Source organism: Ctenocephalides felis, unplaced genomic scaffold (assembly GCF_003426905.1).
Source record: "Ctenocephalides felis isolate EL2017-DRISC unplaced genomic scaffold, ASM342690v1 CF-g0.4_SCAFFOLD_01492, whole genome shotgun sequence".
Classification (NCBI taxonomy): Eukaryota; Metazoa; Arthropoda; class Insecta; order Siphonaptera; family Pulicidae; genus Ctenocephalides; species Ctenocephalides felis.
In genome coordinates, this window is record NW_020537646.1 from 56401069 (window position 1) to 56428073 (window position 27005).

The 27005-nt window shown below is 31.4% G+C and overlaps 1 protein-coding gene across 1 annotated transcript in view; it reads right to left on the reverse strand.

The window, feature by feature from the left end:
- LOC113371423 (calbindin-32) overlaps positions 1-27005 on the reverse strand; it is a 318213-nt gene that overhangs the window by 288370 nt on the left and 2838 nt on the right. The window lies entirely within an intron of this gene.

Below are 27005 nucleotides of genomic sequence, written 5' to 3' on the forward strand. Positions count from 1 at the left end.
TGGTCTTTTCATATTTTTCGTGGCTTTCCAAATGGAATGGTCATGAACAGACAAATCACTTAAGTAGGACTCCATATGTTTGTTTTTTAAATCAAACAAATATTCTTTAAGTTCTTTAATAGCTTTATTCAGTTTAGCTTTGTCATCCGAAAAATGAGTATTTTGCCACCTTCTACGCAGTTTTCTTTTACAGGCTATGAGTCTTTTAGCTTCGAGTGGACAGAAAAATCGCTCAACAATATCATTTGTGGGTGTAGAATAGCGAGCCGCATCAGTAATATTTTTATTGAGAATACCTATTGCATTATCGATATCATCTGTACTTTTTAGAGGTACTTTGCAGCATAAATTGTCATCAATATATTTAGAAAATAATTCCCAATTAGTTTTTTTATTTGTTAATGATGGACTTTTAGATTGCAATTTGAACTTTGAGCTAAATGTAACAATAATTGGAGTGTGGTCAGAAGATAAGTCAAGACTTGATTCAGCTTTTAATTGTTCATCTAATATACCCTTGAATATACAGAAGTCTAGAAGGTCTGGAATTTTAGAAGTGTCTCCAGGCCAATAAGTTGGTTCACCTGTTGATAAGTGTTTAAGTCTGCAGTTAACCATGGATTTATAAAGTTGCTTACCTCTTGGATTGCTTAATCTCGAACCCCATGAACAATGTTTAGCGTTATAATCTCCTCCAGCTAAAAATATTGGTCCCAAAGATGTAAAGAATTCACTAAATTTTTCATGAGAAATGTTATGTCTTGGTGGACAGTATAATGCACTTACAGATAAAGCTCCAATTGAAGTTTCAATCACTACATTAGTTGCTTGTAAAAAATGTTCCGCATAAGACTGAGCCATATAGTGTTTAATTGTTGATTTTATAAGCACAGCACTACCGCCGTGGGCTGTTCCATCAGGATGATTAGTTGTGTATAGGTTGTAATTTGGAACCTTGAAAAAACTCATCGACGTGAAGTGGGTTTCTGAGACTAGTAGAATATCTATTTTTTGAAGATTAAGAAAATGTATAATTTCTTGAGTATGATTACTCAATCCATTTGAGTTCCAGACAGCAATTCGAATGAAATGATTCATGGAATAAACTTAGTAACCAGGGATGTTAATAAGTTAAGCATTACACTCATTTGGTCGACTAATGATTTTACTATTTGTTTTAATTCAGATATATCATTATTTTGGATTCTGGGCTGAGAAATTAATTCTGGATTAGTAACCTGCTGTGTATTCTCTGATCTAGTTGCCTGGGCAAATGATAGGTTTGGTTGAATCCGATTGTTATATATTAAGTTAGAAGAAGGTAAGATCCTGGGCCTTAAAGGCGGAAATTTGCGAGATATTATTTCCTTATAGACTCTGCAACCTTTATAATTTGCTGGATGTTTTTCGCCGCAATTCGCGCATTTGACATTTTCATTAATAAGATCTTTCCATAAACAAACATTAGAAAGGTGTTTACCAGCGCATTTAATACATCGGGGTTTATGATTACAATAAGATTTTGTATGTCCAAATAGTTGACATTTTGAGCATTGCACTACATCTTTTGTAGGTCTTTTAGGTTCTATCTTTACTTTAGTTCTATTTAGGAATTCAATTTTATAAATATCTGAGTTATTTGAACTCTGTTCAATTTCAAGTAAGAACAGATGAAGAGGGGCTTTTGTTAGTCGATGCTTTATGTTGAATAAGTTAATAACTTTATGCCCGTAGGAGTTGATTTCTTCTGTTAAATCTTTTAAATTAGTACTGTGGTGGAGATTCCTTATAACAGTTTTAAATGTACGCTTAGATTTGTATTGGAAAGAATGAAATGAGGTTCCTCTATCCTTTAGTAGTTTTAATATTTTATTATAGATTTTTGGCTCAGATAATTGGACACGTACCTGAAGATTACCTACAATTTTTAATTGATAAACATCTTTAGCATGCTCATTCAGAAGGTTTGTAAGAGGGGTAATATCACCTACACCATGGACAAATATTGGAGGTGGCTTGTGAGCTACTTGTTTAGGTGGTGGATCTATTGGGGCATTATTTAATACGTCAAAATAATTATTTAATGGAGTTGGATTTAGACAATACTGATCTGACTCGTTGTAACAAACGACTGACTTTATGGAAGATGTTATGGATGATGTTATGGATGATGTATCATCCATGTGACGCTTTCTTCTTTTTCGAACTGTTGTCCATTCAACATTCATCGATTTATTATTATTTTGAAAATCAGTTAAGTTTATAGCATCATTTGAATGATGGTTTTTCAAGTTCGAATTTGATCTAGTTGTGGGTTTACCTGCTGTACTTGGACCTGGTGCCATATCTATTTTATTTATGTCACTGACAGCTTCAAAGTTAGTATTGTTTGACAATACGTCCCCTCCGATGGGGATCATTTTTATAAAAACTTTACCTTCGCTCAGAGGCGAGGTGCACTTAGTCCACACTAGTAGATAAAACTGTTATTTACTGATGTAACAATTAAAAGTATTAACGATAAAATATCTGAATAGATTTTGACATATAATTCACTTGTTTTTTTCGTCATTTATATCATTCCAGCTACAACACCTAATACACAGAATGAAAACACTACAAAGGTCCAAAGGCCACCGCCCGTGTTTGTGTATAACGTAAATAAATTTGCAGATATGATTAGTGACATAAATGAAATACTCAACAGAAACGAATACATCACTAAATCCTTGCCAAATGATATAGTCAAGATTAATGTAACAGCACCGGAACAGTATAGAAAACTCGTTTTTTTACTCAAATCAAAAAATGCTAACTTTCACACATATCAGCTAAACGAAGAAAGGGCATTAAAGGTTGTGCTGAAAAACATACATTACACTTACGATACGAATGAAATCAAACAGGAAATTGAGAAACAAAATCATAAGGTGAGAAATATTATTAATGTCAAGCAATATAAAACAAAGCGCCCGCTTAATATGTTTTTTATTGACCTTGAGCCTGCTAATAACAACAGCAAAATATATAATTTAACCAAACTTCTCAATCATATAGTAGTGGTAGAGCCTTTAAGAAAAAGAAAGGAAATTTTACAGTGTACAAGGTGTCAATTATTTGGCCATTCAAAATCTTATTGCAACAGACCCTTCGCATGTGTAAATTGCAGTGGACCTCATAATTCTACTGCGTGTAAAAAATCTAAAGATACGCCGGCTATCTGCGTGCATTGTGGTGACAACCATCCTGCAAATTACAGAGGCTGTTTAAAATATAAGTCCATGTTCAAAGATAGTAGAAGAAATGTTTCCAACACCAATCCTGACACCAGCCGCATGACTAATTCGGCAGCACAACACTCACTACGAGCTAATATTTCGGAGCATCGAAGCTATTTTGAAACCCTTAGAGCACAGCAAAACAACGGATGCGATACGCAACAGTCAAACACCTTACAAGAAATACTCAACAGCTTTAAAGACATGTTCAAACAGCTAGTTGAACAAAATATAATGATTTTAAATATGCTAACATTACTAGCCAAAAAATAATGGCGAACTTTTTACGTATCGCTGAGTGGAATGCAAATGGCATTCTCAACCATCGTAATGAAGTCGAAGCATTTTTACAGATACACATGATTGATGTTTTATTGATAAGTGAAACGCACTTAACAGATACAACTACTTTTAAAATACCTTACTATACCTTCTACTATACTAATCATCCCGATAAAACTGCGCATGCTGGAACAGGAATTTTGATAAAGACAACAATAAAACATTATGAATTGCCTAAATTTGAAAAAAATTATCTACAGGCTACACTGATAAAAATTCATACTTGCGGATATGACCTGGTTATCTCGGCTGTTTATTGCCCGCCTAGGTACAACATTAAAAAACCAGAATTTAAAGAATTCTTTGACATTTTGGGATCAAAATTCATAGCTGGTGGGGACTTTAACTCCAAAAATACGCTATGGGGATCCAGACTTCTGAATCCCAAAGGCAAACAATTAGCTGAATTAATACAAGAAAAAAAAATATTTCTTTTTATCAACATGCCGACCAACATACTGGCCCACAGATGAACGCAAAGTCCCTGACTTGCTTGACTTCTTCATAACCTATGGCATTTCCTCATTGCATATGGATATTGAAGATTGCATGGATCTGTCCTCGGATCATACGCCTATAATTGCGACAATAAGCACATATGTAATAAAAAGGAAACAAAAGAGGGCTTTATATAATTATAAAACAGACTGGAACGCATTCAGAAATGAAATGGATAACAAAATTAACTTGAAAATAAGAATTAAAAGTGAAGAAGAAATAGACAATGCAACAAATTTATTTATACAAGCAACAAAGGAAGCTCTAAGGAATGCAACACCCACACTTTATAAACAAGATGTCGAATTCAATTTACCGCTGGAAATTAAAAAACTAATTAAAGAAAAAAGAAGAGCTAGAAAAATCTGGCAGAGAAGCCGTGCACCAAGCGACAAAACATCATACAACAAATTATGCAGTTCGCTAAAAAATAGGTTGAGAGAACTTAAAGAGAACAATATTGCAAATTATATTGTCAATATAAACAAATTTGACAACTCTATTTGGAAGCCTATTAAAAACACTAAATGTCCTGTAATGCATATGTCTCCTTTGAGAATAGATGTGAATGAAAATGTGACGTGGGCTAGAAATGAGCAAGAAAAGGCGGACGTTTTTGCTAATTACCTCAAAGAAGTGTTCACATCCAATAATAACGATCCGGATCCTGATGTGACAAAAACCCTCGAGGAAATAAGAAGCAGTAATGAAAACATAAGAGCAATAACTCCTAAAGAAGTAAAAAGATATATTCTCCATCTAAGCAATAAAAAATGTGCGGATATTGACGAGATACGAGCTAAAGTACTGAAAGAGCTTTCACGGAAGGTAATTGTTATGCTAACTCAAGTTTTCAACTCTGTGCTACGTTCTGGATATTGGCCCAAGGTGCTAAAAACATTTGAAATCATAATGATCCAGAAGATGGGAAAACCAGGGCACATTGTATCATCGTATAGACCTATAAGTCTTTTACTTATACTTTCTAAATTATTAGAAAAGTTATTACTTGCCCGAATTAGTGATGTGCTAAAGATCATACCTTGTCACCAGTTTGGATTTCGCCGACTGCACTCGACCATACAACAGTGCCATAGGGTTACAACGGTCATTCATCAAGCGATAGAAGATATACAATATTGCTCAGCAGTGTTTCTCGACGTACAACAGGCTTTTGATGAAGTCTGGCACGACGGATTATTAGCCAAAATCAGATTATGCTTACCAGAAAAAATATATATAATATTGAAATCATATCTATCAAACAGGAGTTTTAGGGTTAGAGTGGGAGATGCGGTGTCAGAATTTCATCAGATAAAAGCAGGAGTACCACAGGGAAGCGTGCTAGGACCAACCCTTTTCACAATATATACACACGACATACCACTAAATCCAGCCACCACCCTCGGCACATTTGCCGATGACACCATGATCATGGCTACCCACGAAGATCCAGAAATTGCAACACTAAACTTACAGGACCACATGTCTGAGTTAGAGAAATGGTTAATGAAATGGAAAATAAAGCTAAACACGGATAAAACGCGACATATCACTTTCACTACAAGAAAGAAAAACTGTCCTACTGTATTTATAAACAACGTGGAAATATTGACTTGCACCAGCGTTAAATACTTAGGTTTACATCTGGACCGCAAACTAACATGGAATATTCACATAAAACAAAAAAGAAAGCAAATTATGGATAAATTTAGACAACTCTACTGGCTAATAGGAAGAAAATCTAAAATGTCATACAACAATAAATTACTAATATATAAGTCAGTAATTATACCGATATGGACGTATGCAAGCACGTCCAGCATAAAGATTATCCAACGAACTCAAAATAAAATTTTAAGAGCAATAGTTAATGCACCATGGTACGTGTCGAATAATACTATTCATTCAGATTTAAACATACTGACCGTAAAAGAAGTAATTCAGCAAAGAAGCAATTCATACCACATGAAATTAGACCAACATCCAAATCCAGCCATGCAATTGATCAAAAATCATGATCCAACTAGAAGGCTCAAAAGAAAATGGCCAAAAGATCTACTAACTTAATTTAAGCTCTGTTATATTACTAACATAGATTATTCATTAACATAGATATATTATTTACATAGATATAAATTATTAACATTGATTTATTTTATTAACATAGATTATCTACAGGGGAATCTCTTCAGTGGAAGATACCTCTAAACGTCATACTTAATGGATCACATAGACTCATAGAACTTGTAATTCTGATTGTCTATAATAAATAAAGAAAAAAAAAAAAATCCTTTCGCAGGTATCTGCCGTAATAAAATTACTTTGTGCCCCGCAATCTAAAAGACACCGACATTCTATGAACTTACCGCTCGAGTTTTGTTCTTTTATAACAGCTGTTGCTAAAATTGCTTGTGACTGTAATTTAGTATTAATATTTTTTGTCGAATAATAAACAACCGTTAAATTTGCACCCGATGTGCTAGGATTTATATCAATATCATCAAAATGAACCAATGTATTATGTTTCATTTTATATATTTTGCATGGAAATGCTAAACAACCCTCTACTTTATATTCTAGCTTGAAACAATTAAAACATAAATTTAATTTTTTGATTTTACTTATCCTATATTTAATAGATAGCGATTTGAATTGCTTGCAGTAATATAAAGAGTGATTTTCTTCACATAAATAGCAAGTTTGCCCCCGTTGACAGATAATTAATTGATGAATTATGATTATTATTTGTGCTCTTGTATTTTATGTGTTGAGCTAAAGATTTATTAAAATTATTAGAAAAGGGTTTAATTATTAATATCTGTCAATGTCGGCTTTTCTTTGCTACAGGTAAAGGATTTCCAATCCCGGAACGTACGCGTATCGAATTTGTTTGTGAATATAAATATAATAATTGTGTCCAATTTATCTGTGGGTTCGCCTAATGACTCTAATGAGCATAGATGTCTAGAAATCGTTTCTAATAACGTTCTTAATTCTGAATAAGATTCGCGACTACATTTCGGACTATCAAAAATGGCCTTAATGTGATTATGTATGATTAACCGTTTACTTTCAAACCTGTCTTTTAAAATTTGCCATGCTATATCATAAATCCCACAAAAAACTGGCTCAATTATAAAAATTATTGATTTTTGAAAATTTGCTTTTAAAAAATACTCGGACCGGATTGACGTGTTCGATTTTCATTAATATGTAATAAATCCACTTTGAATACTTTTAACTACTCATAAATTAATTTATCTATCATGAATTAAATCGATTATTTACACAAGTCAGGAAGTTCATGTAACTTGCCTCAAGGCAAAATACCAATACCAACTAGTTATTATTTTTGGTCAAACTAAAGACTTAGACATTATTATAAAGACATGATTTAGACATCATTATAAAGACAAGACCCATCAAATAAAATTGCAGAAAAAAAACTACATTAACTTTTCGAGACTTGTAAATTGAAGGAAATATTGTTGACAAGTAGGACTCAATACCTCGTCCGATTCACCGCAAATGCGATCATTGGGCTTGGGATCCACGGTGATCCACCCGAGTGGAAATTTGTTACGGCAAGCCCTAACACAGGTCCGGCCCCTATAGGGCTGTACTCCGGCGTCCGTATTACGGAATTTAGTGCATGGTCCTCATAGGGGCCATATATGGGCGGCCCTAATATGATAATTTGGATAGGGTCCATAAATGGCATGCCTGAATTTAGCCCTAACACGGATTTCCCTATAATAATTGAAACGGGCCATATGCGGATGCCCTATATTACCCCTATAAAGTATTGTCCATAATATGAAGGTATGGGCCGTATTGGGAATTCATTACTAGAACCCTAATACGGCTTACCCATTATTGAGACCGGTCGTATTTACGTATTACGATTTATTAAATTTTTGTGAAAATAGAAATAATAATACACACGTATATAAGAAAATTTTAGAATTAAAAAGCAACTAAGCAAAAGAAAAGAAGAGTATTTTTTATTTCGAGCAATTTAAAGTTAATGCAAGTTTACAATATTCAATACAAGTAATTCAATTTCAATACAATAAATATTCAATTTATTTTTTTGTTTAATTTTTTTATTTCATTATTGTGATCAATATTAAATATTGAATATTTTAATGGATCATATTATTTACTTTAATAAATATTGAATATTCAATTGATTTTTATGTTTAATATAATATGATTTATAATTTAAATAAACTTTCACGTGTCGAACTGATAATTTTATCAGTTCGACACGTGTAAGTTCACTATCTAAACTAAACAATAGACAACACTCATAATGCAGAACAATGATCCATTCATAAAATCGAACAGCTTGCATGAATCATGATATGTATTTGGTTATTCTCATTCGCTCTCACTGCCTTGAAGGCGAAGGAGTTATCAGTTTTCGGGTAGCAAGAGACGATTTAGTATCACGTTTAAAACTGTAGAATATTTTCAATCTTTACGAAAATACGTGGTGAGTATTTATAAGAAATTAATCAGTTTTTTGTATTAAATAATATAAAAAATTAACATTATCCCGTAGGAAAACATTCTCTTATATCAATAAATTTGATCGACAAAAAAGCTGATTTCAGTAAAAAATATTTTGGAAATCACTGCTCAAGATGTATTGAAATATGATACTGCCTCTAGATACATTCAATATAAACAAATACTTAAGGACACCGAATTTAATAAGTGTTTTACAGCAAGCCTTTGTCAATCAGCACGGTATGTATTATTCAGAGTAAACTTATATATATATATATATATATATATATATGTATACATAAAAAATATCATGAGGTAGATGGAATATTAAATTAACTAGTTATTATTTTATTTATTTATGGTTATACATTTTATTACAGACAAAATAGATACGGAATTTGAAAAAAATACGATATTAACTCCGAATAACACTGATTAGAACTTAAGTGCAATCCAGTTCTTGAAACATAATAAATTATTATTCACGTGATTGGGACAAAAAGATTTTCGACACAAAAATAAAAACGAGATCGACCTTAAAGATGACAATGATGATTAAGAAAAAACTTATATATTTTTATGTATTTTCATGTTATTCTTAATTTTGTGTATATATCTGTACATCAGTTCGAAACCAACTGCCGTACAGGTAGCATCGGATCAATAAATATTCAATATTTATTTCTTATCAGTTGACCTCAGTTCGCTTCGAACCTTCGGCCAGGTATACTGTGCCTCACGTTAGTGTAAACAAACATTGTTATCATCCAAAGTGAAATATAAATTGAATTTAATAGTGAAGTGTTATATAATAATCAAATAAATGTACCCGTAAGGGTACATTTATTTTCGTTCATTGAATATATAATTTAAAAAACTGTTAATTAAGGCATAATTAATAATTATGCAAAATGAACCATATAATCCACCAATTCCGTTAGTTGAAGTTGATAAAGTGCTTAACTGCAGTCCCGAAAGTGAACATCTTTTACATGAGTCACAGCCAGCAAGTAATTTCGTAAATCCTTTAATATGCAATAACAACATGAATGAAGAACAAATGGAATCCTGCAACGAGCCCTCAACTTATTATAATTCCATTCCTTGGCAAGTTGTTGATAGTCCTAAAAGGAAACGTCCAAACCGACAAGTAGATCAGCCAATTTAACTAACAAATAGATTCAACGTGTTAACAAACAAAGAGCCTATTGCTGTTTCAGAAATATCAAAAAAAAAATTTGCCACCACCAGTTTTTATTTACGGTGTGGTTGATTTCCGAGGTATGGTAGATGAAATCAAAACTATTCTAAATATCAGAAATTTTACCACTAAAACATTTCCTAATGATATAATCAAATTTATTGTTTCTTCTGTTGATGATTATAAAAACCTCGTTAAATATCTCCGAGGTCGTAAAGCAGTTTTTCATACCTATCAGATTAGCAGCGAAAGAGCATACAGAGTGGTCATGAAATATATGCATTACTCAACCGATATTACAGAACTAAAAACAGCAATTGAAACTTTTGGGCATAAAGTTAGGAATATAACAAATGTTATTCACTTTAGAAGTAAATTACCACTCAACATGTTTTATGTTGATTTAGAGCCAAGCAGCAATAACTCCGATATCTTCAAATTAAATAAAATCCTAAATCAAATTGTGCATTTTGAACCTCCAATGAGATCATCAGAAATGGCACAGTGCAGTAGATGCCAAATATATGGTCATACAAAATCTTACTGCAACCGGCCATTTAGGTGTGTAAAATGTGGTGATCAACATGAGAGTAAAAAATGTACAAAATCAAAAGAATTACCTGCATTTTGCACTAATTGTGAAGAGTCCCATACTGCAAATTATAGGGGTTGCCTAACTTATAAAAACCTCTTGAACAGTAAACCTAAAATAAACACCAATAGCAATAGTGCGACTAATCAAAATTATTCGAATAATCATCCAAATTATGCAAAGCATTCTACTTTTAATCATCGTAATGAAAATCTTTTTAATTCAGAACATATGTCATATGCTCAAGCAATCAAATCTAGTAAATCAGAAATTTCAGAAAGTATTAATTCAAGTCTCTTCCATTTTTTGAATGAGTTCAAAAGTATGTTCAATCAGCTCATGCAGCAAAACACAATGATGATAAACATGTTATCCACGCTTATAAATAAACCTAAATAATGTTCAAATTTCTAAGATTAGGATTATGGAATGCAAATGGGCTTTTACAGCATAAAAATGAATTGATAGTGTTCCTTAATGAAAATAAAATTGATATATTACTAGTAAGTGAAACCCACTTCACTAAATACTCCAACTTATTTATTCCTCAGTACTATATTTATCATACATGTCATCCAGATGGTACAGCACACGGTGGCTCAGCCGTATTGATCAAGTCCAACATTTCTCATTATGAACTCCAAAAGTATGACAAAGAATTCCTTCAAGCAACAACAATCCAAGTTCAACTTTCTTCTCTTCCATTAACTATTTCTGCAGTATATTGTCCTCCCCGGCATAAGATTAGCGCTTCACAATTCTCTGATTTTTTTGGGTCGCTTGGAAGTAAATTTATTGTCGGCGGAGACTTTAATAGCAAGCACACGTTTTGGGGATCAAGACTGATCAATCCAAAGGGAAGAACACTTTATGAAGTTCTTGATCAACAATGCTATTCTACTCTTTCCACAGGAACTCCAACCTACTGGCCTACTGACATAAGAAAGAAGCCGGATTTACTGGATTTTTTTATAATAAAAGGTTTAAATTCCAAGTATACTGATGTTAATCCAAGCTATGATCTTTCATCAGATCACTCCCCGATTATTGCCACTATTTCTTCTTCTATTATGAACGTCTGTAATCCTGTTAGACTTCATTCAACAAAAACTAACTGGGAGCTATACCGTTGTAAAATAGAAGAGAAGATAAATCTCAAAATTAGTCTAAAAAATCCAGCAGAGATTGACCACGCTGTTGACAAGTTTAACGAAATTCTTCATGCAGCAGCTGTAATAGCTACTTCAAAAACAACCGTCAAGCAGGAGCAATCGCTGTCCTTGGAAATTAAAAATTTATTAGCAGATAAAAGGAGAGCAAGACGCAAATGGCAATCAAGTCATTTACCTTCGGATAGAAATATTTTTAATAATTTAAGCAACAGGCTTAAATTGAGGCTCAGAGAGATTTCCAACCAGAACTTTAACAAGTATGTATCAAATCTTAATAGATTTGATAATTCAATCTGGAATCCTATTAAACACAAACAAAAACTTCAAATTAGAAATCCACCTATTCGATGGGATGAGCGCAATCACCTACACTGGGCAAGAAGTGACGCAGAAAAAGCTGATCTATTTGCTGAATATCTGAGTTCAGTTTTTCAACCTAATCCAGATCTCTCAAATACAGCGGACACCAGTTTGACTTCATTTACCTTAGTGAACTCTGAAAACAGTATAAACTTCTTCTCTTTAAAAATGATAGTTAAAGAAATTGCTAAACTGAAGAATAGGAAATCTCCTGGATTTGACTTGGTGACTTCAAGAATGCTTAAAGAAATGCCAAAGAAGGGATTTATTCTATTAACTTATATATACAATTCGATAATAAGATTAAACTACTGGCCAACCTTCTATAAAACATCCATAGTAAAAATGATACATAAAAGTGGGAAAGATCCAAACATGGTTTCTTCATATAGACCGATCAGCCTTTTGCCTATCGTCTCGAAAGTGCTTGAAAAACTGCTACTCCAAAACATCTTAGCTAATACAAATATTTTTCCAGACCATCAATTCGGCTTTCGGAACCAACATTCTACAGTTCAACAGTGCCATAGAATTGTAAGCGTTATCAATAATACCTTTGAGGCTAAGAAATTCTGCTCCGCGATTTTTCTAGATGTGAGCCAAGCTTTCGACAAGGTGTGGCATAAAGGCCTTTTATTCAAGATTGGCTCTCTACTTCCAAGTAGGTATTACAATATTCTAGAATCCTACCTTGATGGTAGGAAATTTAGAGTCCGCGTTAACTCAAATACTTCAGCATCTCATCAAATCAAAGCAGGTGTTCCACAGGGAAGTGTTTTGGGCCCTTTACTGTATATTCTATTTACAAGTGACTTTCCAACATTACAATCGACCATAACAGCAACTTTCGCTGATGATATTGCAGTACTTTCAACACACATCGATGCATCTGTTGCATCAAGCAATCTGCAAAGCCATCTTAATATTATTGAGGAATGGACAAGGAAATGGCGAATAAAAATTAACGAAAGTAAATCGAGTCATATTTCGTTTACTCTCAACAAGTCAACATGCCCAAGTGTTTACTTTTATGGACGAAAAATACCAAGTAATAATTGTGTCAAATACTTGGGTATGCATCTTGATCGTAGACTGACCTGGAGAGATCACATTTGCTCAAAAGTAAAAGCGATAAAAATTAGAACTGCAGAAATATATTGGCTATTAGGACGCAAGTCAAAATTATCCCTTGAAAATAAATTATTAATTTATAAAACAGTGATAAAACCTATATGGACTTACGGTATTGAATTATGGGGATGTGCCAGCAAGTCTCATATAGCATTAATGCAGCGTGCCCAATCAAAAATACTCAGACAGATAGTTGATGCCCCGTGGTTCGTCAGTAACAAGACTATACATGACGATCTGAATATTTTATATATCGAGGAAGTAATAAGAAACTTCAGTGTCCACCACTTTCAAAAACTAGAAGCCCACCCAAATAAAATAGTTGCACAACTGCTTGAGATGCCACATTCCAGGAGGCTCAAGCGTAAATCACCAATGGATAATATCCTAATCTAGCAAATTGTTTAATGGAACAATTTCTATATTTTTTAGAGTAATCATCAAAATATGTTAGTTAAGTTAATTTAATTTTTTTTTTTTTGTAGTATTATTATATTATTTTATTATTCACTATTATTATATATTACTATTATTATTAGTTACTATTTTTATGTTATTATTTGTATTTATTCTTATTTAGTTTATTCTTTTTTATATATATATATATATATATATATATATATATATATATATATATAGCAATGCAGCTCATAGAATATAAGTACTGTTCTGATTGCTGTAAAATAATAAATGAATAAAAAAAAAAAAAAAAAAAATCTGTACATTTTATTCTATAATAACTATTACTAATATTGTCAACAATAGAATGAATACAAAAATTTAATATATGCATTTTTTTATTGGACAATGTCAATTATTATTTTCAGGGCCACATGATAATTTTGAAATAAGGGCCAATCTCAATATTCTTATAAGGATCATTTACGGTTACCGAGTAGGGGGCCAGAACAGTTCGCCGCGCTTACACCTTATCCGGCAAGGCGTTACCAAACCCAGCTATTTCGAAAGATACAGAACTAAATGTGCAAAAAGTGGCAGTTTTTAAGAGAACTAAGCGCCCGATTTTAACGAGTTTTAAAGAGTTTTCTGCTTCCCACTAGTTTAAATTTGAAACTAGTGGGATGTATGACATCGTGCCTTAAGGCAAATAGTGCAGTAAACGGAGCGTTTTAGGTCTGAATTTTTTTACTGTGCTCCGAATTGAATGAAATTTTGGAATTAGGTTCATCTTACCCTCAAGTTCAAAAGTGAAAACAATTCGGGTTGCGCCATCACCCCCCGGGGGGGTGACACCCCCTCTCAATTGTGTAATTACATTTTTTCAAAATAACGTCGGAAAGCGATAGAAGAACTAATTATAGGAAAAAAATGTCTTTTATAGTTTTTCAAAAAAACTAATAGTTTTCAAGTTACTGGCCACTAAAGATTCATATATTTTTGGCGTTTTTCTTCGTTTTTTTGCAAATATCACCTAAAATATACATTTTAACGAAAGTCATGTAATGAATAAAATAATGTCAATGAAAATCTTAATAAATCGGTATTACATAAAGTGTTCTAGGAAAAATATTAAGGAAGATTTGAAAGAGCAAAGTTGTTTTTTATTTCGTTCAAGATATAATTGTTGTATTTAAAGCCATCTAGTGTCGAGGTTTTGCATTTTATCCATTTCGGTGAAATTGGGTTTTATAGTGCTCAACATAAGCTTTAAAATGAGTGCTATTACAAGTTTTTTGCGTGTAAAATGAATGAGCTATCATGCAAATAAGAAGCATATACGATGTTTTTTTCTTTTAAATTTTTTGGTTTAATGAGCGCCATTTCCACCAGAATTAAAGTAATTCACATTCCATCTAGAATTCACTTCATTATAGACATCTTGATGGATTCTAGCAGATTCACTAGCTAGATGTCAGGAGGACGCCATATGTTGATTAGTTTTTGGCAAAGACAGGTCTAGCCATTTCGAAGATACTGAGTCAAATGTGCAAAAAATGACAGTTTCTGAGAGAACTAAGCGTCCGAGTTGAATGATTCAAAGAACTTTCTGCTTGTTTTAACAAAATAATTGCTTTTGGAACAAAAAAGTTTCAATTATATTTTTTTAATTTTTTTCCAATTTTTTTATATAAAAAATAATTCAGATTTTAATTTTAATTCTGACTAAAGTTCTAATATACTGTAAACAAAAAATTTCAACTTTGCAACTCAGTTTATATAATTCTTATATATATATATATATATATATATATATATATATATCTACTATGTTTATAATAATCTATTAGAAAACATTTTATATTTTTCGAACATTTTGTCATTTCATCAAAAAATCCGACGCGCTAATTTTATGTTTTCCTTACCAAATTTGGAAAATGTATGTGTGTGTGTGCGTGTGCTTGAACAAATTTTTCGCCGTAAATCGACGTTTTCTCAAAAACGGCTGGATCGATTTCTAAGATTTAAAAGCCATTCGATGTATCTCAATGAGGACTGGCGTTTCTGAGTTTTGTGCGACGATCGGCCGTTTCTTTGTAAATCGCAGAAAAGTGAAAAATTTTTCGTCCACATATTAGCCCGCAATTCTGAATCGATTTTGGAAATTCAAAAACCGTTCGATTGGGAATCGTGCTGATCAGTTTTTGGTAAAGATCGGCCGGGCCGTTTTCTTGTAATAAAGTTTTTTTAATAAAAAAATTCGACGATTTTTTTTTACGGTAGATACCATAGTTTTGTAGATCATACTAAAATATTACGGCTTTACGACTAGTCGTTTAATTTTAAAAATTCGTCAAAGTTTGTAAAAATTAGTCCGCAAAGATATTAGTTGGGAATGATACTGATTAGTTTTAGGTGAAAATCTACCGAGCCGTTTCCTTGTAATTAACTGTTGAAAAAAAAATTTTAGTCGATTTTTATGAAACTTTTTTTGGCGATATATATCATGGTCTTATATAACTTACTAAAATATTACGGCCTTACGACAAGTAGTTTAATTTTAAAAATTCATCAAAGATTGAGAAAATGAGTAGTTTTTTTGACGTTTGTTAAAATTTAAATTAGACGATTTACTTGGTACAACGATAGATTACTTAGTCTCAATGCACATACTAAGCGATTAAAGTCATACGAAAACTGGTTCAATTATAAAAATTATTGATTTTTTAAAATTTGCTTTCAGAAAATTCTCCGAGTTAACGTGTTCGTTCGTTTTCAATTATGTGTAATAAATTCACTCGGAATACTTTTTCACTCAGAAATTTATTAATTAACTTCCCGTAGGGTAGTTATAGTAATGGGCAGAAAATCGAAAATAATTTTTTTTGCATTTCTCGACGTTTTGAAGGTTTCTGAACATTTTGGCATACCTCAGAAATAAATGATGTGTGTGTGTGTTTTGTATGTTCGCATTTTTTCGTCCACGTTTTGGAACGCACGGATCAACCGATTTGAATGGTTTAAAAAACATTCGATTCCTATTGATAGGGAGATGTGCTAATTAGTTTCTGGCAAAGGCAGGTCCAGCCGTTACGGAGATATGGAGCAAAGAGTGCAGAAAATAGAAATCGTGTTTTTGGGAGAACGGATCATCCTATTTGTATGATCCAAAAAACATTCAGTTCGTAATAACAGGGAAAAATGGTTAATAGTTTTTGGCAAAGGTAGGCCCAGATACAGAGCTAAATGTTAAAAAAGTTGCAGTTTTTGAGAGAACTAAGCGTCCGATGCCAAGGATTTAATGAAGATGCAGAGCATGTTATCTTTGTGTGCCCGCGCTTCAGTGCACAGCGGAATAAACTGGAAAGAGTTTTAAAGCAAAGGATTCAAGCAGAAACACTAATTGAATCAATGCTTTCATCAGAAGACGCTTGGAACGCCAGTAGTACGTATGTTACAGAAGTCATCATAACACTACGTTTCATTGAGAGAAAAAGAGCAAATGAAAGATGTATGACATCTTAGCGACAATAAGGAAAAGCAGTTGCTAGATCCTTCCTCGCGAAGTAATGCCTAACGGCTGTTTCCGTGGGGGTTACAAGGCTTGGGGAAAGCGGAGGTTTTAGTCGGTATTAACATTGTTGAGTCCGACATATCCAGACAATTCTGCGTCTGTTGAATACGTAAACGTATTTCCTTCGCTATACAAAAAAATATACATACACATATATACACATACATATATATGTACATAAAAAAACTAAAAAGTATTAATAAGATTTAGATATGTATCATGTAATATATTGGTATCTGTCCGTGAATTTACTGTATCATTTGTATGAGATATTAACATCAATTCTGCAATACTTCTTTTAAATAAATCTTATTCATAATATAATATGTGCGGATTATTGAAATCGAAACCATGGTTGTTAGAGATAGCGTGGTCTACGAGTGTATTGTTTTGTTGTATGTTATTATTTTTACTTTATTTACTTTGTAATTCATGTTGTTTTAATCTTTTTTCTAAATTTTGACATGTTTGCTCAATATAAGATGAAACGCAGTTCAAACAGTTTATTTTGTAAATAGCATCTTTTCTTTTTTTGGTAGGTTTATTGTCTTTAATATTTGTGTATATGTCTTGCATTTGTAGTAAGGGTGACACCGATATGTTAATATTGTGTTTATTAAAAAGTCTTTTGGATAAAAGGTGTATATCTTTGTCTATATATGGAAAATTCACAAAACATTTATTTTCTGATACAGACAAGTTATTTGGGTAATGCGTGGTTATTATTTGTTTGTTTAATAAAAATTTAATTCTATTTTTAATTATTGGATTGATTATTTTGTAAGGGAAACTAGATGACTAATTTGATATTGTGATTGTGAAATTTTGGGTTATATAAAAGAATTGCATGGTCTACTAAACTGAGAACTGTGGATATTTTTATATTGAGAGGTGTAAAAAAATTAAAATTAGTGTACCTGCCTAACCAGCTATTTTTCCTAAAGCAATGGCTAATGTAAATACCGTCGTCGTTAAAGAGCTGAACATCAAGAAAATCTATAGCGTTATCATTTTCTAATTCTAGCTGGTCAGACAGGTACACTAATTTTAATTCTTCTACACTTCTCAATATAAACATATCCACAGTTCTCAGTTCAGTAGACCATGCAATTCTTTTATCTAACCCAAAATTTCACAATCACAATATCAAATTAGTCATTAACACATTACTCATAAATAGTTTCTCTTACAAAATAATCAATCCAATATTTAAAAATAGAATTAAATTTTTAATTAATTAACCAATTTGAATGGTTTAAAAAACATTCGATTCCTATTGATAGGGATATGTGCTGATTAGTTTTTGGCAAATGCAGCTTTAGCCGTTACGGAGATACAGAGCAAAGAGTGCCAAAAATAGAAATCGAGATTTTGAGAGAATGGAGCATCCGATTTGAATGATCTAAAAAGCTTTCCGTTCTTAATTATGGGTTGAAGTGGTGATTAGTTTTTGGCAAAAGCAGGCCCAGCCGTTTCAAAGATACAGTACTAAATGTACAAAGAATGGCAGTTTTTGAGAGAACCTAGCATCTGATTTGAATGATTCAGACAACTTTCTGATTGTGTTGACGGAACAATTGCTTTTGGAAAAAGCATTTCTTTAAAAAAAAAATTTCAAAAAAAATTTTTTTTGTATATCGAAAATAATTCAGATTTTAATTTTAATTCTTGCTAAAGTTCTAAAACTTACTTATATACTTTCAATAAATAATTTTAATTTTTCAATTCAGTTCATATAATTCTTATAAATATTAGACAACGTTGCAGTATTTATTTATAATAATCTATTTGAAAATATTTAACATTCCTCGAACATTTCGTTACGGTACGAAAAGTTCCAGCAATTTGCCTCAAGGCACGATGCCATACACCAAAATCGAAATTAAAAATCTTTGCATTTCTTCATGTATTGAAGGTTTCCGAACATTTTGGCATAACATTTGGGGTTCAGCCGTTTCAGAGATACGAAGTTAAATGCGCAAAAAATGTTTGAGAGAAATAAGCATCCGATTTGAATGATTACTTTCGGGAAAAATGTTACTGTTAATTTCCAAAAAAAAAAAATTAATATTAAACATAATTTTATTTTAATTCTAATTCAAATTAAAGTTCTAAGGCTCACTTATACACTTCAAATAAATAATTTTCACTTTGCAATTCAGTTTACATAATTCTTATAAATATTATACAATGTCCTTAATATTAAATTTGATTGATTAAGTTTTGTTTATTTACTTTTATCTAAACATATATAAGTTACAGTATTTATAATCATCTATCCAAAGGAGTTGTTTGTTTTCATCAAAAAATCCGACTCGCTAATTTTGTTTTCTCGACGTTTCAAGCCATTCTGAATCGAATGGGACCAAATTTGGAAATTGTATGTGTGTGTGTGAACAATTTTTGTGCCGTAATTCGACGTTTTCTCAAAAACGGCTGAACCTATAACAAAATTTAAAAAAGCCATTCGATGTATCTCGATGAGAACTATTGTTTGTCAGTTTTGTGCGACGATCGGCCAAGTCGTATTTTTATAAATGGCAGAAAAGTAAAAAATAATTGACCATGTTTTAGTTCGAAATTCTGAATCGATTTTGAAAATTCAAAAACCGTTCGAAAGATATTAGTTGGCAATTGTGCTGATTAGTTCTTGGCAGAGATCAGCCGGGCCGTTTTCTTGTAATAAAGTGTAAAAAAATTTTTTTCGACAATTTTTATTTTCTTACGGTAGGTATCATAATCTTATAGATCATACAAAAATACGAGAGACAACGCGTTTAACTTCAATAATCAGTCAAAGTTTGCAAAAGTATCGATTTTTGGCATTTTTCCTCTCATCGACGTTTATTTAAAAACGCCTGAACAGATACAAGAAAATTAAATTCTATTTTATATATCTGGACGATGATCCAAATCCAAGGGTACGTTTGCGCCTGCCTCATAAGTTTTATACATCTATCACTATGAAATAATTTTACTACCAGTACCTATTTCTAAGCAATCATTTTGCAATCGATATAGCCTAAATAGTAATATATTATAGCCATCAAAATAATTTGAGTCTCTGTGTTCAGTATATATATATATATATATATATATATATATATATATATATATATGATTTAGTAGTTAATTTTGATAAATATATGAGTGAGTTCTTGAGGGCGATACATTAAACAAAGAAAAGCCAAAGATTTATAAAATAATCTTTATTTTCAAACGTTTCGACATTCAATTTAATGTCATCATCAGTGGATCTAAAAACAGTATGAAAATTAGTATATCTAGGTAATTATAATATATGTGAATTGGTAAAGTAACTATACAATAAGAGAAAAATTAACAAATAGCAACACTTAACAACAGACCAAATATAAAAGATAGGAAAGGTAGTAGAGATTAGAATTAAATAAATAATTAAAAAATATAGGCAAAAATATCTAAGTACACTCATATAAACCTACGCATATATACATATATATATACATACACATATACACACATATACATATATATATATATTGAATGGTAGAGTCTTGGATTTGTGTATATTTTGTAGAGTTTCGAACAAGAATCCAAAAATAATACAAAATAAAAAACAAGAAAAGTTTTTAAAAAAACAATTTCTTTATTTAATTATTTGTTTATTGTCGACGTTTCGGAACTAGGTACGTTCCATCTTCAGGACATCTGTCAAGAAACATGATCTTGATGAGATTTTAGCAAACAATATGTTTAGGAAAAGAAAATAGATTTTTCTTAAATAATGAATTAAATTGTAAAAAATATAATAATGTACAGAAATATGATAATATGTTCAAAATAAAAATGATAAAAATAAATGAGTGGATTATCAGAACAGGATATTAAACATAATAGAAATTTTTTGAAAGTTATGGAAATTTTTTTAAGAAAAGGTTAATGACAAAGTTGAATTAATTACCTGTATGTTTGAATATTTGTTAGCACTTTTTCACTAAACAAGCTTTTTTAACAAAAATGATTTTGTGAGTTAATTTTCCGCCGAATAATTAGATTTTGTAAATCAAAATTACTAAAAAATTTTGTCTTTTTTAAAATTATTATTTGAAAACACAAATAATATTGTTCTCTGGATGTTGTTCGATTGGTTTTCGAAAATTAACTAAATGAAACTGGTGTGCCTTTTGTAACACGTGTAAACACTTGAAAACACCCTAGTACAACACTCTATAGAAAACGCCCATTCATTTAATTTCACTCCAAAGATTTTATATCACGAAAGTTGCATCTTTAGAAGGTTATTCGCGGAGAGTTGTCTCATCCTCATAAATGTTTCTAACAGTGTCAACATTAGATCAGATCACAACCTATTACATGATTCATATTTAAATTTTTTACACTTTTTGACAAACAATTAATATCGACTTCCTTTTAAGATCAACAATTTAAGTATTCACACCCTGACATATAAAAACACACACATACAATCTCACATCTCTCGTTCAAGTGTTTACACGTGTTACAAAAGGCACACCAGTTTCATTTAGTTAATTTTCGAAAACCAATCGAACAACATCCAGAGAACAATATTATTTGTGTTTTCAAATAATAATTTTAAAAAAGACAAAATTTTTTAGTAATTTTGATTTACAAAATCTAATTATTCGGCGGAAAATTAACTCACAAAATCATTTTTGTTAAAAAAGCTTGTTTAGTGAAAAAGTGCTAACAAATATTCAAACATACAGGTAATTAATTCAACTTTGTCATTAACCTTTTCTTAAAAAAATTTCCATAACTTTCAAAAAAATTTTCTATTATGTTTAATATCCTGTTCTGATAATCCACTCATTTATTTTTATCATTTTTATTTTGAACATATTATCATATTTCTGTACATTATTATATTTTTTACAATTTAATTCATTATTTAAGAAAAATCTATTTTCTTTTCCTAAACATATTGTTTGCTAAAATCTCATCAAGATCATGTTTCTTGACAGATGTCCTGAAGATGGAACGTACCTAGTTCCGAAACGTCGACAATAAACAAATAATTAAATAAAGAAATTGTTTTTTTTAAAAACTTTTCTTGTTTTTTATTTTGTATTATTTTTGGATTCTTGTTCGAAACTCTACAAAATATATATATATATATATATATATATATATATATATATATATATACATGCATATATACATATACACACACATGCAAACATATAATACACATATACATATACAGATACAACAATATATACCTATATATGTATACATATACATGTACGACTATACATATATAAATATACGTATATACATATATGCAACGTGCATGCATATTCACAACGACGTACATGTACATGTATGAAGCATACATATACTCATACCTATCTATGTAACTATAGCTATACACGTATACACATACATATACGCATAAACATGTATATAATATACACACATACATATATACATATATACATACATATATATATATATATATACATATATATATATATATATATATATATATATATATATATACATATATATATATATATACAAAATACATATATATACATATGTACATAAATATATATATATATATATATATATATATATATATATATATATATACATACATACATATATACGCATATACAAATACATGTATACACATATATATGTATATACATACAAACATACATGTAAATAAGTAATTAACATATATATACATATATACATACAAATACATATATATATATATATATATATATATATATATATATATATTATATAAACATACAATATATGTAAACTCGTATATATGTAAAGCAAACAAAATATTTATGAAGATGGATAATACATATAAAATACAAGTGGACTTAAATTACGTTGGTTGGTCACATATAGAGAAGTGTACACAGCAATAGAGATTGGCACTAACATTTATACAACTAACTTGTCAACACTATGCATTTTTTATAATTTTTTGTATGACGTAAACAGAAAAATGATAGTTTTATTGAACAAAAATGTAAGTAGAATTATGTAATTTCTGCCACGACTTCTGTACTTTGCGAGTACCGAGGCATGTATGAACACATGTTTTGAGAGATTTTTAAGGGTCATTCCAGGATTGTTATGGGCGGGTAGGTAGAAAATGGTCGGAGTTGAAACTAGTAATGTTAGGCTAGGTTTGTATGGTTAGAATTAGGAGAAAAAAAATTGGGAATGTTATTTAGTATTACTAGGTAGTTATACTAATAACTCAAATATCTAAAATAAAAAAATTTTAAGGTTTATTCAAAATTTGCTATGCATGGGTAGGTAAAGCTCGGGTATCAAGGCCGAAGTTAAACTATGGAGTGTTGGCAAGGTTAGTAAGGTCAGAATTAGTTTTGTTCAGAGGAGATAAATTTGGAAACATTATTTAGTATTACTTGGTAGTTATCGCAGAGTAAGGAGGAATCCGATCTTTTGTTCACCGCGTGATCACATATTGATATGAAACAAGATTCTGCAAAACGTCTCTGAATGGTGTTCCGTTCATGGTAGAGAATACTGGCATTATAAAAGTTAAAGGAGTGTTTGAAATTTTTTATGTGTTCTGTTATCATAGTTTGGTTTTGGTTGGGGTTTTTCGAATTATTGTCGTGTTATTTGAGTCTTTTTATTAAATTTTGTCCGGTTTCATCTATGTAAGTAGAAGGGCAATCATTGCAATTTATTTCGTAGACAATGTTGGAAGTACGTTCTAAACTAGTGGGAGATTTCAGGTTTGTGTAGAGGGATTTAAGAGTTAGATCTATGTTGCAGGTTAGTCTGATGTCTACCTTATGAAAAAGTCTTTTCCACACTGGAAAAAGTTTTTTTACGTAAGGTAAACAAACGTTGCCTATATAGTTATTGTCTTTAGAATTTTTTTCTGGGGAAAAAGAAGAATGCATACTGTTGAGAGTTTTAAGTCTGTTGGAGGTGACGGAGTTGATGAGGTGCGGTGGATATGAGTTGTTAATTAAAGTTGTGCGGATGAGGGATAAGTTAGAGGGCCAAAATTGTTTGTCTGAGAGTAGGATGGCATGGTCGACTAAATTAATAATAGTGCCTATCTTCTTGCTAGAAGGGTGGTAAGAATGATAATTTAAATACCTAACCGACCAAGTAGGATTTTGGGACCAATTAGTGATAATTCGATTGTCTGTGGTTTTTATAATTTTTACGTCTAAAAAGTTTTTAATTCCTACAATCTAGACCTTCATTTTTATTACAGATACGTTGATGACATCCTTACCTGTGTTCCTGTTAAAATTTTCGAACTCTTTCTTCATAGTTTTAACTCATTTAATGAGCATCTCTCCTTTACGTTTGAAAAAGAACAAGAAAATTCTATCAGCTTTTTAGACGTAAAAATTATAAAAACCACAGACAATCGAATTATCACTAATTGGTTCCAAAAACCTACTTGGTCGGGTAGGTATTTAAATTATCATTCTTACCACCCTTCTAGCATGAAGATAGGCACTATCATTAATTTAGTCGACCATGCCATCCTACTCTCAGACAAACAATTTTGGCCCTCTAACTTATCCCTCATCCGCACAACTTTAATTAACAACTCATATCCACCGCACCTCATCAACTCCGTCACCTCCAACAGACTTAAAACCCTCAACAGTATGCATTCTTCTTTTTCCCCAGAAAAAAATTCTAAAGACAATAACTATATAGGCAACGTTTGTTTACCTTACGTAAAAGAACTTTTTCCAGTGTGGAAAAAACTTTTTCATAAGGTAGACATCAGACTAACCTGCAACATAGATCTAACTCTTAAATCCCTCTACACAAACCTGAAATCTCCCACTAGTTTAGAACGTACTTCCAACATTGTCTACAAAATAAATTGCAATGATTGCCCTTCTACTTACATAGGTGAAACCGGACAAAATTTAATAAAAAGACTCAAACAACACGACAATAATTCGAAAAAACCCAACCAAAACCAAACTATGATAACAGAACACATAAAAAATTTCAAACACTCCTTTAACTTTTATAATGCCAGTATTCTCTACCATGAACGGAACACCATTCAGAGACGTTTTGCAGAATCTTGTTTCATATCAATATGTGATCACGCGGTGAACAAAAGATCGGATTCTTCCTTACTCTGCGATAACTACCAAGTAATACTAAATAATGTTTCCAAATTTATCTCCTCTGAACAAAACTAATTCTGACCTTACTAACCTTGCCAACACTTCCTAGTTTAACTTCGGCCTTGATACCCGAGCTTTACCTACCCATGCATAGCAAATTTTGAATAAACCTTAAAAATTTTTTATTTTAGATATTTGAGTTATTAGTATAACTACCTAGTAATACTAAATAACATTTCCAATTTTTTTCTCCTAATTCTAACCATACAAACCTAGCCTAACATTACTAGTTTCAACTCCGACCATTTTCTACCTACCCGCTTATAACAATCCTGGAATGACCCTTAAAAATCTCTCAAAACATGTGTTCATACATGCCTCGGTACTCGCAAAGTACAGAAGTCGTGGCAGAAATTACATAATTCTACTTACATTTTTGTTCAATAAAACTATCATTTTTCTGTTTACATCATACAAAAAATTATAAAAAATGCATAGTGTTGACAAGTTAGTTGTATAAATGTTAGTGCCAATCTCTATTGCTGTGTACACTTCTCTATATGTGACCAACCAACGTAATGTAAGTCCACTTGTATTTTATATGTATTATCCATCTTCATAAATATTTTGTTTGCTTTACATATATACGAGTTTACATATATTGTATGTTTATATATATATATATATATATATATATATATATATATATATATATATGTATTTGTATGTATATATGTATATATATGTATATTACTTATTTACACGTATGTTTGTATGTATATACATATATATGTGTATACATGTATTTGTATATGCGTATATATGTATGTATGTATATATATATATATATATATATATATATATATATTTGTGAGCATTTATGTACATATGTATATATATGTATTGTGTATATATATATATATATATATATATATATATATATGTATATAGATATATATATATATATTATGTATATATATTATATATTATATATGTATGTATATATGTATATATGTATGTGTGTATATATGTATATATACATGTTTATGCGTATTTTTTTTTTTTTTTTTTTTTTTTTTTTTTTTTTTTTTTTTTAGGAAGGAAAAATCTTTCAAAGACACCGTGTGTTTAAAAGATGATGGACGGTAGTGTGGGATTTCCACCCACTAAAAAACCTCCTCTTCTCATTTCCCCGCATATGATCACGAGGAAAACTGGGTCGGAACCGCGTTAGCATTTCTTCAACCCAGTCCGTGTTGCGTCACGTGACGTTAGCTCCTAGGTTTATTGGTCCCTCTCGGCGTTTTTTGCTGTCAAGAGGCGCCGTGCATAAGCTGCTACCTCGGCCCAGTTTTCCTTGCTTTGCAGCAAGTATTTACAATATTCTGGGATTAAGGGCCCTTCCCAGGGACAATTCGGTGTCAGCCCTGAAGTTCTTCCAGCGCGTGCACTTAAAAAAGGTGTGCTCAGCATCGTCGGCTTTTCCGGACAGTATTGCACGTCGGTGATGTGTGCAAACCGAACCTGAGAGATATGCATTGAACGAGCCATGACCCGTCATCATCTGAGTTAGAAAGAAGTCTGTTTCGCCATGCTTCCTGTCGAGCCAGGCCTCGATATTAGGGATCAGGCGTGCTGTCCATCTACCACGATCAGACGCCTGCCACCTACTTCCATTCCTTCAGGGTGTCCTTTCTGTCCATCTACCACGATCAGACGCCTGCCACCTTACTTTCCATATTAGGGATCAGGCGTGCGGTCCATCTACCACGATCAGACGCCTGCCACCTTACTTTCCATTC